The following is a 14,961-nucleotide window of genomic DNA, read 5'->3' on the forward strand; positions in this document are numbered from 1 at the left end:
TAGTTACTGTTACAAGTACAGGCCTGGGTATCTAGTAAACAAGGCAGAACCCAGGCATGGGAAAATATAGATCGCAGTTGGACTCTCCTTTAATTTATTGCACTAATCTTCATTGTGACCTCCTGCAGTTCCAGGTCTAAAGATGCCTAGCATAAATGTATTCAGCACAATCCTCAAAGCTATACAAGACGGCTGGACCTTTTTATTTTGCTGTTTTGGTATAATCTGGAGCTGTACGATGTGAAACGTTCGGTGGCAACAGATATGTCAGATGATCTGTAACTCGCACATGTATATTTATACTCCCAGGCTTGTTGTGCACTTAACAAGTAAACACATGGAGGATGAAGATCAAAGCGGACAATTGTTCCCATGCTTTAGGAGACTTGTGACATTATATAAACTATCAAGAGATGCCAACATTAGACGGCAATAACAGCTAAAAGGAAAGGAAACTCCCAAAAGGCTTTATATATTACATTTTACATAATAAAAATGACAATCACAAGTATATATAGAACTATTTAGGGACTTAACAGTGCTATAAAATATTTGCGTGAAGGCGGTGCCTTGTGGCTATGTATGTTCATATTATTGTCTGTAATCCTACCAAACAGTCTGTATCCCCTGGTTCAAGAAGACAAAATCTTCTGATTGGCTGGACATGGCTAAGTAAATAGAAGTGTGCAAATACAGAGTTGGGTATCAGGCTCGGAGTGGCCCGCCGAGGGACTAATGCCTAGTTTTGTCCATGCCCATAGGGATATATTATCAGAAATTTGCAAGCAAAAGAGCAGAGTATATAATTGCCAAGATTTTAAATCTCCCCTACGGTAGATCCTGGTGCCAAGTTGTGCAATGTCGATAGTCAACTCATAACGCAGCAGGGTGCTGTGCCAACATGTGTCATCAGGGCCCACCCCTACCCACTTGACTAAAGGAGTGGTTGGGTTTTGGGGGTATGCACTGCTCTACTAGGGGTACAGGAGAACTCCTTTAAAGTATCACGGCCATTCCTGGAGAGTAGACAACTATGAGAATATATGGGCAAAAGTTTCTCAAACACACCAGGGTGAGCGAATCAACTGATCTGAAACCTTCAAAAGCTAAATCATTGGCTTTTATGTCTGAACGATCCTTAGGGTATCTAGTACTAAATCTACTTCTCCTTACTTGTTTTGAGAGTCACGTCTTGTATCAGATCTATGCAGAATCAACCAGCATTTGGCTTAGCTTATGTGTACATCTGTATCTTATTGTGTACAAATTCTCCCAAAGTCTACTGTCCCCAAAGAATTAGCAAGGGATAGTTACTGAGTACTGTGTGATCTTACTTTACTTTGGGCCATATCCCAATATATTATTCTAGAATTGTGCAGTGGCAGAATACTGGGCTAAGGGACCCAGAGGAGAGGAGGGCCCAGCAATGTTGGTCCATCTACTCTTAAGAGTATGCGGAGAAGACAGTGAATGTGGACTGAAGACCTGCTTTGGATTTAACTTTCAATGCCCATCCACCAGCCCCCATGCATGCTCAGAGGAGCAGGGGCCCAGGGAGCAGATATGTCTGCCATTTATACCTCCCCCCACCAAAGAAAATTGCCAAGTGGCCTGACAATGGAGCGTTACACCCCTGAACTGTGTGCGTATTTTAGCGAAAAGGATGCTATATCTTATTTTTTGTTGTTTTAGCTGTCAGACCAAAATATTTAAGGTGGGTTTAATGACACTAACCAAGCCAAATACACAGATGGTAAACAGAAATATATTAATATGCTTTCAGAGAAATCGTGTGTATACTAGCATAAGCTATATACTTGTACAACAGGGCATTGACCTATATATCACTCATCCATAAATAAATATTGAATATTTCTTAACATTCCATATTTTAGGGCAGGCTTGGCTAACCTGTGGCACTCCAGGGGGTAAATGTATCAATATGCGGGTTCTTCAACACCCGCGTGTTCAGCCTCTTCCGCGATTAAATTTCAAGCGGCGCTGCATTGTAAAGGGGAGTTAACCCTTTACAATGCAGCGCCGCTTGAAATTTAATCGCGGAAGAGGCTGAACACGCGGGTGTTGAAGAACCCGCATATTGATACATTTACCCCCAGGTGTTGTGAAATTACAAGCCCCAGCATGCTTTGCCAATATATAGCAGCTTATTGCTGGGAGGGTATGCTGGTGCTTGTAGTTTCACAACACCTGGAGTGCTACAGGTTAGCCAAGCCTGTTTTATGGGGTACTGGCTGTAAGGGGAGAAAGAACAGATAGACAGCAAGAGACAATGGGGATATAGGAGTACGGATATAGATTTTCATTCAAAAAGTCCCCCATTCCCAGTAATAATAAATACCCGAAATCCACAGGTCAGCCCTGCACACAGCATCTCAATGTGTAACTGCCTGATGTATGGTATAGGTGCTATTATGTGGAACACAATGATGTCCATCTGTTCAAAAATAACAAACCCAACGTTGTTGATTTAAGCAATGTTCGTTCTTATTTGTTCGGTAACAGATTGCATATAGCTCTGCATTATTAAATGTATTTACTGTTACACAGAAGAAGAAGAAGACTCCTCATTTCATCTTGTGTGCAAACATTGGTGGTTTAAAACTGATTTTATTGTTTCTTAATGAAAGATGAGTAGTTTGGTCTATTACCGCATCAGCCAAGAGAAATATTAAACCTCGGGCAATTTATTTAACAAATACACCTCTCTCCCCAGTGGTTTGGTTTACCTGTTTACCTGCTGAACAAAGGAAACCTTTGGCTGAACCCTACAAAGTTCACCTCTTATCCTTCCTTATATAATTTTACTAAATATTGTAGAGCCAAGCACCTACTCCATGGTGAAAGTCTCACTAACTCACCTGACCATAGCTCGCTATGCTACATGGACTGTGGAAATGGAGTATTTAGAAAACAGATGAGGGATCCTAAATACAGCATACACCATTTTTATGGGTAGATAGACAGATTATATATATATATATATATTTATATATATATATATATATATATATATATATATATATATATATATATATATATATATATATATCATATATATATATATTTAATATATAAATGTCTAGTGGCGTGTGTTAGTCTGTCTGTCTGTGTGTGGAAAAAATAAAACCAAGCTGCAGCGCCACCTGCTGGGCGGAGTTATACACTGACCTACTAAATTCTTAGTGTGTGTGGGAAAAAAAATTCAGAAAGGGCTGAAATTTGGTATACTAAGATGTTTTTAATTTGTTAATTTAATTTGTTAATTGTTAAAAGTTTTTATAAAGATTTAAAAAAAAAATATATATATATTTCTTGAAGGAGAAGTGACAGTTGGGAGTGGTTGGTGGTTGCCGGGGGTGACAGTGGGGAGTGGTTGGTGGTTGAGGCCTGGGCTATGGCCCAAATGCATGACAAGAACCTTTTTAACACCTTAAGTAGCTTGATTTGACTAGAATGCACGAGTATCATGCACGGGTTAACTTATATATATATATATTTTTGCACTAACAGATCCACACTGTCTGTTTGCTGTGAGGAGGCACATTTCAAACTATTACAGTGAAGTAAAAGCAGAGACACTCACCAACTCCCTAAAACAGGAAGAAAGAAGATAATGAACTGATTTCCCACAGCCTGAGAGGAATTGCCTGATCGTGTATATATGGTCCAAGAAAGCTCATTGTCTTGTGACTATCTGGTACGCAGTTTTTATTGACCTAGGGTTGCATGTTGCACATGTGTGCTACATTTTTCACCTTTGGGTTTACTACCTGTTTTAGCACTCTGTCTCCTGGTGGAGGACTATCTCTGGTTTCTGGTGCAGTTTTATATATAACAATACTGCACTATGTTATTTTTTGTTCTGTTTTTTATACATTGTCGCTATGTCTGATGAAGACTGAGAGGGATTACCTCTGAAGAGGAAACCTCCATATGATCTTTACTTCTTGAATACATCTTTACGGTACGCAGTTATTACATCTTCCCAACACCATATTTGTGATATTACACATTGGGGCGCCCTACTTGTTTTTCTGTTGCAATATATATATATATATATATATAAAATAAAAGCTTTGACTATATGTATATATATAAAATATGTTTTTCTTCACTAATAATAAGAGTGGCAGCTCCATACTTGTTAGAATGTTAAATTATCCATAGACTACTATATGACAGTCCATATTATTGAATATTTTAATGTGGTAATTGCATATACACGGCGCGGCTCACACATTGCACACCTAAGGGGTTACTTACAAGTTTAGTGCAATGTGTAATAATCCATAGCAAGTAGATAGTAGACTTAGCGCAAGTAAGACCATGGAAGCTAATGTGTGTTGTAGCACATTGTGTAAGTAAGTCATTGTAATGGCAATCTGTACTGCGATATCAAAGCACAAGAGAAGCAACTAAAACGAAACATTCCCATGTAGCCACAAACGCCCCTTTGGTTTGGCTGTGTACACTACTAATGGTTGGGATAATGGCAGGATATGACAGCCACAGCCTCAGAGGTGACTGGTGAGTGAGCTCATTAGCTGTGTAGGACATAGCGTTCTGCCAGCCTGTTCTCTTCGGATGACCGTGATCCATATCTAAGTTTTTCTTGCTCATAAACGAGAGGACAAATTGTTGATAAATATATTGATTAAATAAATGTCTTTTATTTGTATTGTTTGGAATGCTGTCGATGAGACGCTATCACATTTATCATCCCTGTAATTAAATAACTTATGATCATAGATAGGCCGTCAGCTACCATGTTTGTGACATGTAATCACAATAAGGTCAGTCGCTGTGTGCTGTTGACATCTTTTCCAGGAAAAAACATTGTGGATTAAGGATCACAAACACTGGAGGATTACAAAAACAGCTCTTTACTTACTGAATCCCAGTTCCTAATTTTCCATGCTGATTTGAGGACCAGGATATGTAAAAATCGCATGGAACCATCCTGCCAGGTGTCAACAGTGTAGACAGCGCGATAGTATGGAGTGCACTTTAGTGACATGTATCGGGTCCAAGTGTACTAGTATTTAATGTCACAGAATTCTGAACATTCCCAGCCATAAAGGCACACTTTTGGTACACCGCTAATAAATTTAGTCCAGCCTAAATATGTTCATTTGATCACTACACTTTTGTCTTCTATCCTTTCCCCTAGACCAGTATTTTCCGCTCATGCACCAGACTGTTAAATGCAATAGTATTGAATGTTTTTGCAAAATTTAAATAAATCACATAGATTCCACAACCAAGATTCCGTTTGAAACTTACCTTTTCATAAAAATTATTCATATTTGTTAGGCATAAGTGACCATTCATGAACCAATGCTAGTGGTCTATTCATTACTGAACTTAGCTCCTTTAGAACATGTGGGTGAAGGTCACCTGAACAAAGTGCATTATGTATCTTAATTGTGTAACAACACCCCCTACTGGGATAGTAATGTTGTACACAAGCTAATGCTACACAACTTCCTTCCTGGCATTTTTCCCCTTTTGTGTATACAGATAGGGAAAACATATTTAAAAAAATCATCTCTTTCTCTTTATCTTCCAAGATTAATTTTCCTAGTCTATCACATTTTGGGATCAGACTTGTTACTGTATCTGTAGCAATCTATTTTTCAGCTTCAATCCTTGCTAATCTGATTTTTGCTACAACCCTTATATTTCTAGAAATCACATTTTTATTTCCTGCTATCTTGCTCTTTATTTCCCTCATCACCTCCAATGTTTTCTTATTTAATAACATTGGTTACATTTTATTCCTAGGAATTGTACTGCCACATGGTATGTCCTTGCAAATGTATTTATCTAAAATATTTTCCAATTTGTCTTTTATTTAAGAGTAAACTTTGTCGTCTAAATGCTTCAATGCTTTTCTGAGCTAATCAAACTTTGGATAGTAACAAGTCTAGCAGAGGTCCGATTTACTTACTTTGCGGAAAAAAAAACTAGTTTAATGGTCCCAATTTATTTTATGATAATTAAAATCATCCATGAAGGAGGGCCACATTTTTCTTTGCTGTCCTTTGGATCTGTAGTTAATATTGAATATCAGTATTTTACTGGTCTAGTTGTAGGTGTAGCATATCCTAATGCAGTAGTCGAAGTGGAAATTTAGAAGTGGCGGTATGGAAATGTAATGGGAATGTAAGTGAAAGGAATGTGGTAGTGTTACAATGAAGGCAGTAGGAGAAGTGGCGGTATGGCATACCCCCGTATGCGCCCCTACTTCCACCACTGGTTCTTATGGCTATATCTATGCATAAAGACACTACATTATCCTCACGCTGGTTTTCTATCTATCCCTCCTTGTTATTTTTCCCATTTTAGATTATGTGTATATCTGATGCTTCTTGTGTATTTTCTTCCTTCCAAGGTGGAGATGAAGGGGTCAGAATGTTTACATTTTGGGAGTGAGGTGAGGGCAGAGTTTGCAGTGGCCCCAGCTTATATTCTCCACTGGGGCCCAAAGGTATTCAGCTACACAGACATGATGCTATAAAGCCAGCCACCGCACTCTACTTCACGCCCTTTATTACTATACAAGGCTCAGCTCTCCATCATCCGACATCGGAAGAAAAGCTAATGACTATTTCGTGTTGAAAGTGGAAATTCTTCTGGGAGGAAATCACAGTCACACATAGGCATGATATATACTGTATACTTCACACTGTAATGCGTTATCACCGTCCCTGGAAGCTGTACCCACTGATTCCAGCCATATTACCCTGCACACATACTTAGTAAAATAAAATTAAGCAGATAAGGCTTATCAACACGCCCCAAGTGCTGGTTTCCCATTTCACTAACAGACGGGAGTTAAAACAATCTTTATAAAGTTTGATTAATAGTAGTGAAACAAAAACAAAAAAATCTTCAAAATTAGTGATTTCATAAAAAGCACATTAAGAAGTATATAACACAAAACAACAAACAGAAAAAACTAATAATAACAAAAAAAAAAAAGAGAAAGTAATTTTAGTGAAAAAAATATAGTTTGGGTGCAAAATATCTATACTTTCTTAAGCTTTTCCCCATTGCAGAACACTCTTCTGATTCTGGGGGTATAAATAGGCTTGGTATACTGAATGAACTGTGCCACAGGAATTATATATTTTTTTTATAGTGTAAAATGAGAACAAACAAAATTTTAACCATAAAGGTATAATGAAAACATAAAAGGTGTTTCTTTGTCGTTTTATCTACACTCAACCACAAAAGCATAACGCCCTGTCAGTCACAAACATAGTTAAACTAATTCACATTGAGTCCCTTAAACTAGGTCTATTCAAAATATGTTGGAAAAGAAAATGGACATTCTGATGTATGGATATCGAATGGCAGAAACCAGAATTGTCCTTCCATGAAAATAAATTGTAAACAGGCTAGCCGGGAGAAAGCCCTGATACTTGTATATAGGGCGCATGAAGCTGTTCCAGTTTGTTTCCTTTGTGTATTGACAACTACGTGGTGCCACTTCTTTCATTTTGTCTGCTGGAAAGGGTGGCAACACAACATTCACAATAGGTAGCAGCAGCACGGTGGCTAAGCGGTTAGCACTTCTGCCTCACAGTACTGGGTTCATGAGTTTGATTCCCAACCATGGTCTTATCTGTGTGGAGTTTGTATGTTCTCCCCGTGTTTCCTCCAGGTGCTCCAGTTTCCTCCCACACTCCAAAAACATACTGGTAGGTTAATTGGCTGCTATCAAATTGACCCTAGTTTGTGTGTGTGTGTGTTCGGGAATTTAGACTGTAAGCTCCAATGGGGCAGGGACTGATGTAAGTGAGTTTCTCTGTACAGCGCTGCGGAATTAGTGGCGCTATATAAATAAATGATGATGATGATCGCATCCTCAATAGATAGCAGCCTTATCCTCAGTCAAACCCCAGCATCATTTAGCAGAACCATACCTATTATTCTGCATGGCTCACATTAGCGGACATCGGATTTTGACGACTGCAGCGTGCAGGTTTTCAGTTTTAACCAGAAAAATCTGAAAGCCGACTGCTGGACAGAGACCTCCTGCAGCATTCGGGAACCTTCCACATTGTCCAGCGACACTTTATCTAGTTCCCATTCCATTATAACAACGTTTCGCCTCCTGTTTTACCATCTACGCTAACTGTGATGGTATCAGGGCCCTAGGGGGAATCCATGGAAAAGCTCAAGGGCTTCCCACAAAAGGCTGGAGTCCCAATAGGCTCAAATACCTCTATAATTATCAGTGATAATGAATCAGTAAGCGGATGCATTGCTGAAAGGGTGTTGCAGCTCCCCCCACATACTGCGGTAGCATCAGATACAGATCACCAAGATCACCAAGCTTATTATTATCTTAAAATTAAAAATATACATTTTTGCAAAAAAATAAAAACAATACACACATTCTCCTAGATTTTTTTTACAAAAGTAAGGTTTACTCGATTATTTGGGTTAAAGGGACTGCGCTCCTTCCCGTGAACGCAATAGGAGCTTACACCAAGGGGATCCCTCCCTTACACTTTAGCTAAGGGCTAAAGTGTAAGGGAGGGATTATAGGGCTAGTATGTAGCCCTATATAATGTAGCCCTGTAGATCACACTACATCACTATTGATTCAGACACACTTGATTATAGGGCTAGTAAAGTCAATGAACGCCTTACTGATGTTCTTATCACAAGACACGATTATTTAAATGAGATAAAGAGATGCAGACGGGGTGCACTTACAGGTATGGGCTGAAGAGACAATTTTTAGATCTCATTCTATATTATGTGATGAGACACAATTTGAAAAATGTAATAAAAAACGTCACACATACAAAAATGACTTATGTAATAAATGCAGCTGATCCCCCATCACTATGACAGCTAATTTAAGACATAACTGAGGCTAAACTGGGGCATTGCCCCAGCGTTCCAACGGAAAATATTGTAATACTGTTTGGCTCATCAGGAACAAGCGACTCTCTAGATCTTTAAAGAGTAAGACTCTGAAGCAACAACTGTAACCATGGAAACAGTCTTTGCTGCCCAGCGTTTGTTACAATGATTACAAAAGTTGCTAAGGAGTGTCACCTTTTCACAACATGTGCGCCAGGGGCAGGTTGGGCAGGGGGGCACATGCCCTCAGGCAGGTCCCATAGTGGGCTACCTTGGGCTGGATCACTGGGCCACCTGCATTTTTTTCATTTAAATTGTTCCCAATAGGCTGCTGAGTTGAGTTTGGCCCCCATGGCTAAAATTTGCCAGCCCTCCCCTGATGTGCGCTAAATGGCAACAGTGGACATGTCAGAGTCTTTAAGTGCCGATTTAGGACAGAATTTGTATTTTAAGTATCTGGTAACTTGTACTCCAGCATAATCATTTGTTAAAGGAAGCTTTATGTTGGAAAACACACTTTCTACCAGTGGATACTATTTTCCTTTCACACTACCATAAAATTTTATTAGTCAATTATGTTTAAACAGGATGCTTAAATACTTTGTTTAGAACTGCACAGAGCTACAATGACAGTCCCACCCAACCTTTAAAACTGGACATTCCCAGTAGTCTGTGCTTGCACACATAGCTGTACCCATTTGTTGGCTCCCCTGTGAGCCATTTTTAAGAATTTTGTTTATTAGTCCAGCTTATCATGTTTTAAGCAATTTATGCAATTTCCATTTAAAATATACAAAGAAAATCCATGCCCTGAAAAAAATAAACACAAATATACAAAAATACCAAAAGAATGGAAATATACAAAAATAAGTAATCAGATGGTGAAAGAGCCATTAGCATACTACATGGGCCAATCTGTCATTGAATTATTTTGGCTTTGAGTCCCTTTTTGCTTGTATGCTCTATCAGCCATGACCAATTATACTGGCCTGAGTGCATGTTAAAGTACACCAGTTACTGAAGTCAGGGGCTAGTGGACAACTTTTTTCTCTAAAATAATGTTTTGCTTATCACAATGCAGAATATGGCCTCTATTGATCATGAATTTGTGGAGATGCAGGAACTGTCTTTATGACAGGTGTAAATTTTGTGTGTGTTTGATTAAATTGTCTGTAAATACGCTTTTCTACCAAAGTGCAACATGTAGGTACAGGAAGAGACCTGCCCTCAGCCAGCTAGTGGGTGCAAAATTCAGGTCCTTGTGAGGAGTGGGAATGACTGTCATCATCATCATTTATTTATATAGTGCCACCAAATCTACAGCGCTGTACAAAGAATATCTGTCATTCACATCAGTCCCTGCTCTATTGGAGTTTGCTGTGTAAATTCCTTAACACACACACAGACTAGAATTAATTTTGCTTAAAGTCACTTAATTTACTAGTATGTTTTTGGGTTGTGGGAGGAAACCAAAGCACCCGGAGGACCACAAGCAAACACGAGGAGAACATACAAACTCCACACAGATAAGGCCCTGTTCAGGAATCGAACTCATGACCCCTGTGCTGTGAGGCAGAAGTGATAACCACTAGGCTGTGTGAGCTACCTTCTGCATGGCAAGGACTGCCTCAGAACATGCTACCTTTCCACCTTTACCTAATTTCAATAATCTTGCTCTGTATACAGAAATCTTGTTTCTGCACTGCTCTGCCAAATTAGGTGTGGCGACACCTTCATTTCCCCCAACTACTTCCGTTGGCATGTTCAAGCTGCTGGTTCTCCGAAAACGCATCTTGCACTGTAGACCTATATACCATGGGAAACTCTAGACGTACTTGTGCAAAGGTACTTTAACGCTTAGGAGCAGCCGTTTAGTGCTACATAAAATTACTTCTATTGTATTTATATTTGTTTTGTTCATTTTTTATTTTGTAGATGTAGCATTCTTACAGGATTAGAGTTAACAAAACGTATAACCAACATGTCATTAATGGTTGTAAGAAATACGTATATTCTACCAGTGATTGATCAATATTTTTTTTATTATGTTGACTGCCATAAAATGTGGTAATATGGCGGTAGGCTGGCGCACTTACTGTCCTGCCACCTTAGCCGCTTGCCTTTCTAACATGATGCAAGTAGCACAAATGTACTGTAACTTCTAACAATCAATGAGAATGCTTTGACCAGATTGACTAATGAAAGAAAACCCCTGATTGGTTGCTAAGGGATAGAGCACACAATTGTATATCTATCATGTTTATTAAGAAAGCCTCAATGGATCTTAGCTTTGACTGCATTATGCGCCAGGAAACTTTTAATTGTTAATAAAAGAAAAATAGCAAACACACATTTACAGCTAAATCTCTGATGACATAAAATTATTATGCGGCAGAAAAACAGACACACTGTTTCTAATATGCAAAGTGTCTCAGTAATGTTCCCACGTACTTATAAACAAAGGTCATCCAGTAAGAGCGGCGGCTTCCATCTCAGTGTGGGGAAAAGAATGGAAAATACACAGGATAATATAGCAGCATTCACCACAGCTTCTTGCCAAAATGTATTATTATTCACAGCATATCTGAACAGAATGTTCCAAGTTACGTAAAAAGACCCAGAAAAGTAGCACGATACAAAATGTTTCTATGAACCATAAGTCATTGAGCTAAAACAAACTGCACAATGTACGTGTGCAACATCTATCCAATCTAAACGCGATGTGGACAACGTGACAACGGGGATGTTGTCCAAGAAGAGATAAGAACATGGTATATTCATTATCTTGCCAGTGGGAGACAGGGGACAGGAAAACCCCATATAAAAGCTTAAAGGGGAACTAAAGCCACTATCTGACATTGATATGTAGAAAATGCTGTGTATTACAGAGCTGAATAATATGCGGGAAACAATTGGAGTGTTAATACATAACTAAATATGCTCTGTGTCACTCCTCTGCAGCAGGCAGCCTTGTCAGGAGGGAGGGCTTCTCTAACTACACATGTGGCAGACAGGCAGTGACTGACAGCCTGGCAGTCTTGCTGTGCAGAAAGCCACTGTGTGTATTGGTTGATTCATACACAGAACCAGTGATATTACAGCATCTTAGTCACTGATTTTTAACTTGTAAGAGAACCAAACAGGATACTGTTCAAAAGATGTGGGTGGAAGGTAACACTGAACAAATTTATTTAGCTTTATGGATCATATCTAAATACTGAAAATTTGAGGTTTAGTGGTCCTTTAAAGGAGAACTCTCCCTAAGCCTAAGTTATAATGTAAAACCACAAGTAAGAAATTCACCTCATATCTCAGTAATGGTCAATTTTCTCCTCCATGCAACAACTCCTGTGTAAGTAAGTTTATTGAATGACTATCGCAGCATCCCCTCAGTGCAATTAACACAAAACAAGCTCTTAGGTGTCAGGTATTCAAAATACTCCTTCTGTTTGTAACATAACTGTTACAGGTGCTGATGGCATAAGTAGAGTTCAAGACACCAAACGGCCACTCTGCTAATAAGAGGCAGCGGGGCTGTGCTCTATAATTTGGGGTTAGAACTGAGCTCATTAGGTAAGGAAATGCATTTAACTTGTACGAAGGCATACACAGTGATTTACGATAAAGTACACAATAGGAGTCAGAGAGTCATGATCGCACGAAAGAGCCTGGATTGGCTCTGTGGGCAGGAATGATCTTGCTGGTTTTGGATGACGACGAAATGAACCCTGTAGGAGGTAGACCGTGTTAATTGGGCATCAGAAGCCCGGCATAGGCTGGTTAAGGAAGGGGGGGCTGTGTCACTTCCATGGTCATAGGTGCATATGGAAGGCATGCTCACCAACCCTTCTTTCCAGCAGAATATACAAAGATAACGGCAGCCTCCAATGTGCGATCTACAGTGTTGGTCTTTACAGGTACAGTGTAAGTGGGTTGGAAAGAAATAATTGCGATGAGCTCGGAAGCCGGCTGGGAGGCGTCTTTGGAGGCCATGAGAACCAAGGTCCAGGAGAGAGGTTCAGAGTGGTTGCCATCACTGCCGTTTCCTGGAGGTGGGGAATCCAGCTACAGCAAGGTCCACAGGAGCTGTCTCGATGGGACCAGGTGAGAACAGAGACAGATAGTTTGAGGTATGTTGATAACATGGGCAGTCATCAGGCAAATTTCATTAGGCCACCTGGACGATAGAATCCTGAGGACTCTTGGTTGGCCAGCAGACTTTAGGTTCACCAACGGAAAGAGAGGCTGTAAGTGTCATTAATAACAGTAAGATGATTAGGGACCTTTTGTTATTGGCATGTGGCTGTCATTGTGTTCGCAGGTGAGGAAGTCTCCAGCATTTGGCGAGTTGGACATTCCTATTTCATAGGACAAAAGGAACAAAGTTGGAATGCTAGAAAGTAAGACAGCTCCAAGTGACGGCTGACTTACGGTCCCTTCAGTGGGGTTATCACAAGGCGCAGCTCAGAGATTGTGGCTCACAAGGTTAAACACCACAACTGACACATTTAGTTATTGCTGATGTATAGATAGCTTGGCTGATGTACGCCGGTCAAAGTATGAGGTATCATTATTCAAGGCAGCTTTTGTGTTGGCATTCTTCAGGATACTGAGGATAAGTGAGTTGGACAGTCTTATCAAGGCAAGTGTAACTAGCTTAGAACTAAGGAGACTCACAAAACGGAGAAGGAGACCTATCGTGAAGACAATGGATAGGACACGGAATGTCACATGAAGTGAGGGCCGACACGCAAGCAGGAGAGAGAGTGATGCATGGACATCAAACAGGAACACACACAAAATCTGATGAAGATACGTATATATCGTCGTAGGTCAGATAAGAACCCCTTGCCTTAAGAAGTTCAGGCCAGCATTGTTTTAGAAGAAGCAATTTTGGTTCCAGAATGTTGGCGGTTACTTCAACTAAACAGCAAAGGACACTTAAGGTCTTAAGATAAAAAAAAAACACCTACAGGAACCTAAAACAACCTTAAAAGACATTAAAAAATTAAATAAGTAAATTCCATTACACATCAGGTGGACTTCCCAAAATGGTGCCAAGGCAAACACGTAGGCAAGTCTACCAAATGAGAATAAAACAATGAGGAATTATTTGTGCTGTTCGAGTCCAGGAAGTTAAATGAAAACAGCATGAAAATGCAAGTCTCTGCTATTAATCTACGTTATTGTGCTCTGCTATTATTAGGAATGGGAACTAAGCTTTCTATCCAAATAACCGTACAAAGAATGCAAATGTATTTGAGAAAGTATACAGAGAATGGGCTTGGAAATGAGTATTTGCTTGACTATGAAGACATGACGAGGTAATGACACACATGTGACTAACGTTATAGTGCCACTAGAACTCACTTTTACACGCACACATTTGTCCCTGGTTTAAGTTTAATATACTCCTATATTCTTCCCCTTACCGAGCCCTATTTCCCCTCACAAATACTGCCCCCATATCCTGTTCCCCTCTATTTGCTTTTTCTTTTCTGTGATAAAATTAACAATTTTGATAAACACACAAAAAAATGAGATTTCCAGTTAAAACAATATATCATATTAAATCATAAGAGTATTAATGTTATTCATATATGCATGATTGCAATATATTTTCACTTACATACTGCTTACACACACACACATATATATATATATATATATATTTTTTTTTTTTCTCTCTTTACCACCCAGTGCCCTCCACATAACATACCAGCTGTGTGCCCACTCCTACATCTCCCTCCTTTTTTATACCCAAAACACTGTATTTATTTTATCCACAAACGTATATGTTACATTCATCTGTACTGCCATTAACATCACACTATATATCTCAACCACAAAGACCTCTTCGATGAACGGCATTTGTCACTGGATAGGTCAGAATCCACTTAGCGATTCCGAGTGAAGTGGGAGGGACATTTAGACCCCGCCTCCACGCTGAAATGCAGCAATCATGTCATCGCGTCACGGAGGGTAATGACGTAATTTGTGCCCCTGTATTTGTCACTAAACCTCCCCTCCAGGATCTTCCCAGAGAGAAGAATTTGA

The 14,961-nt window shown here is 39.5% G+C and overlaps 1 protein-coding gene across 1 annotated transcript in view; it reads right to left on the reverse strand.

Annotated features, from left to right (window-relative positions):
- The window catches only part of PRKCE (protein kinase C epsilon), a 278,286-nt gene that overhangs the window by 50,785 nt on the left and 212,540 nt on the right, over positions 1-14,961 (reverse strand). The gene's annotated exons all lie outside the window — the stretch shown is intronic.

This window comes from Mixophyes fleayi, chromosome 3, assembly GCF_038048845.1.
Source record: "Mixophyes fleayi isolate aMixFle1 chromosome 3, aMixFle1.hap1, whole genome shotgun sequence".
NCBI lineage: Eukaryota > Metazoa > Chordata > Amphibia > Anura > Limnodynastidae > Mixophyes > Mixophyes fleayi.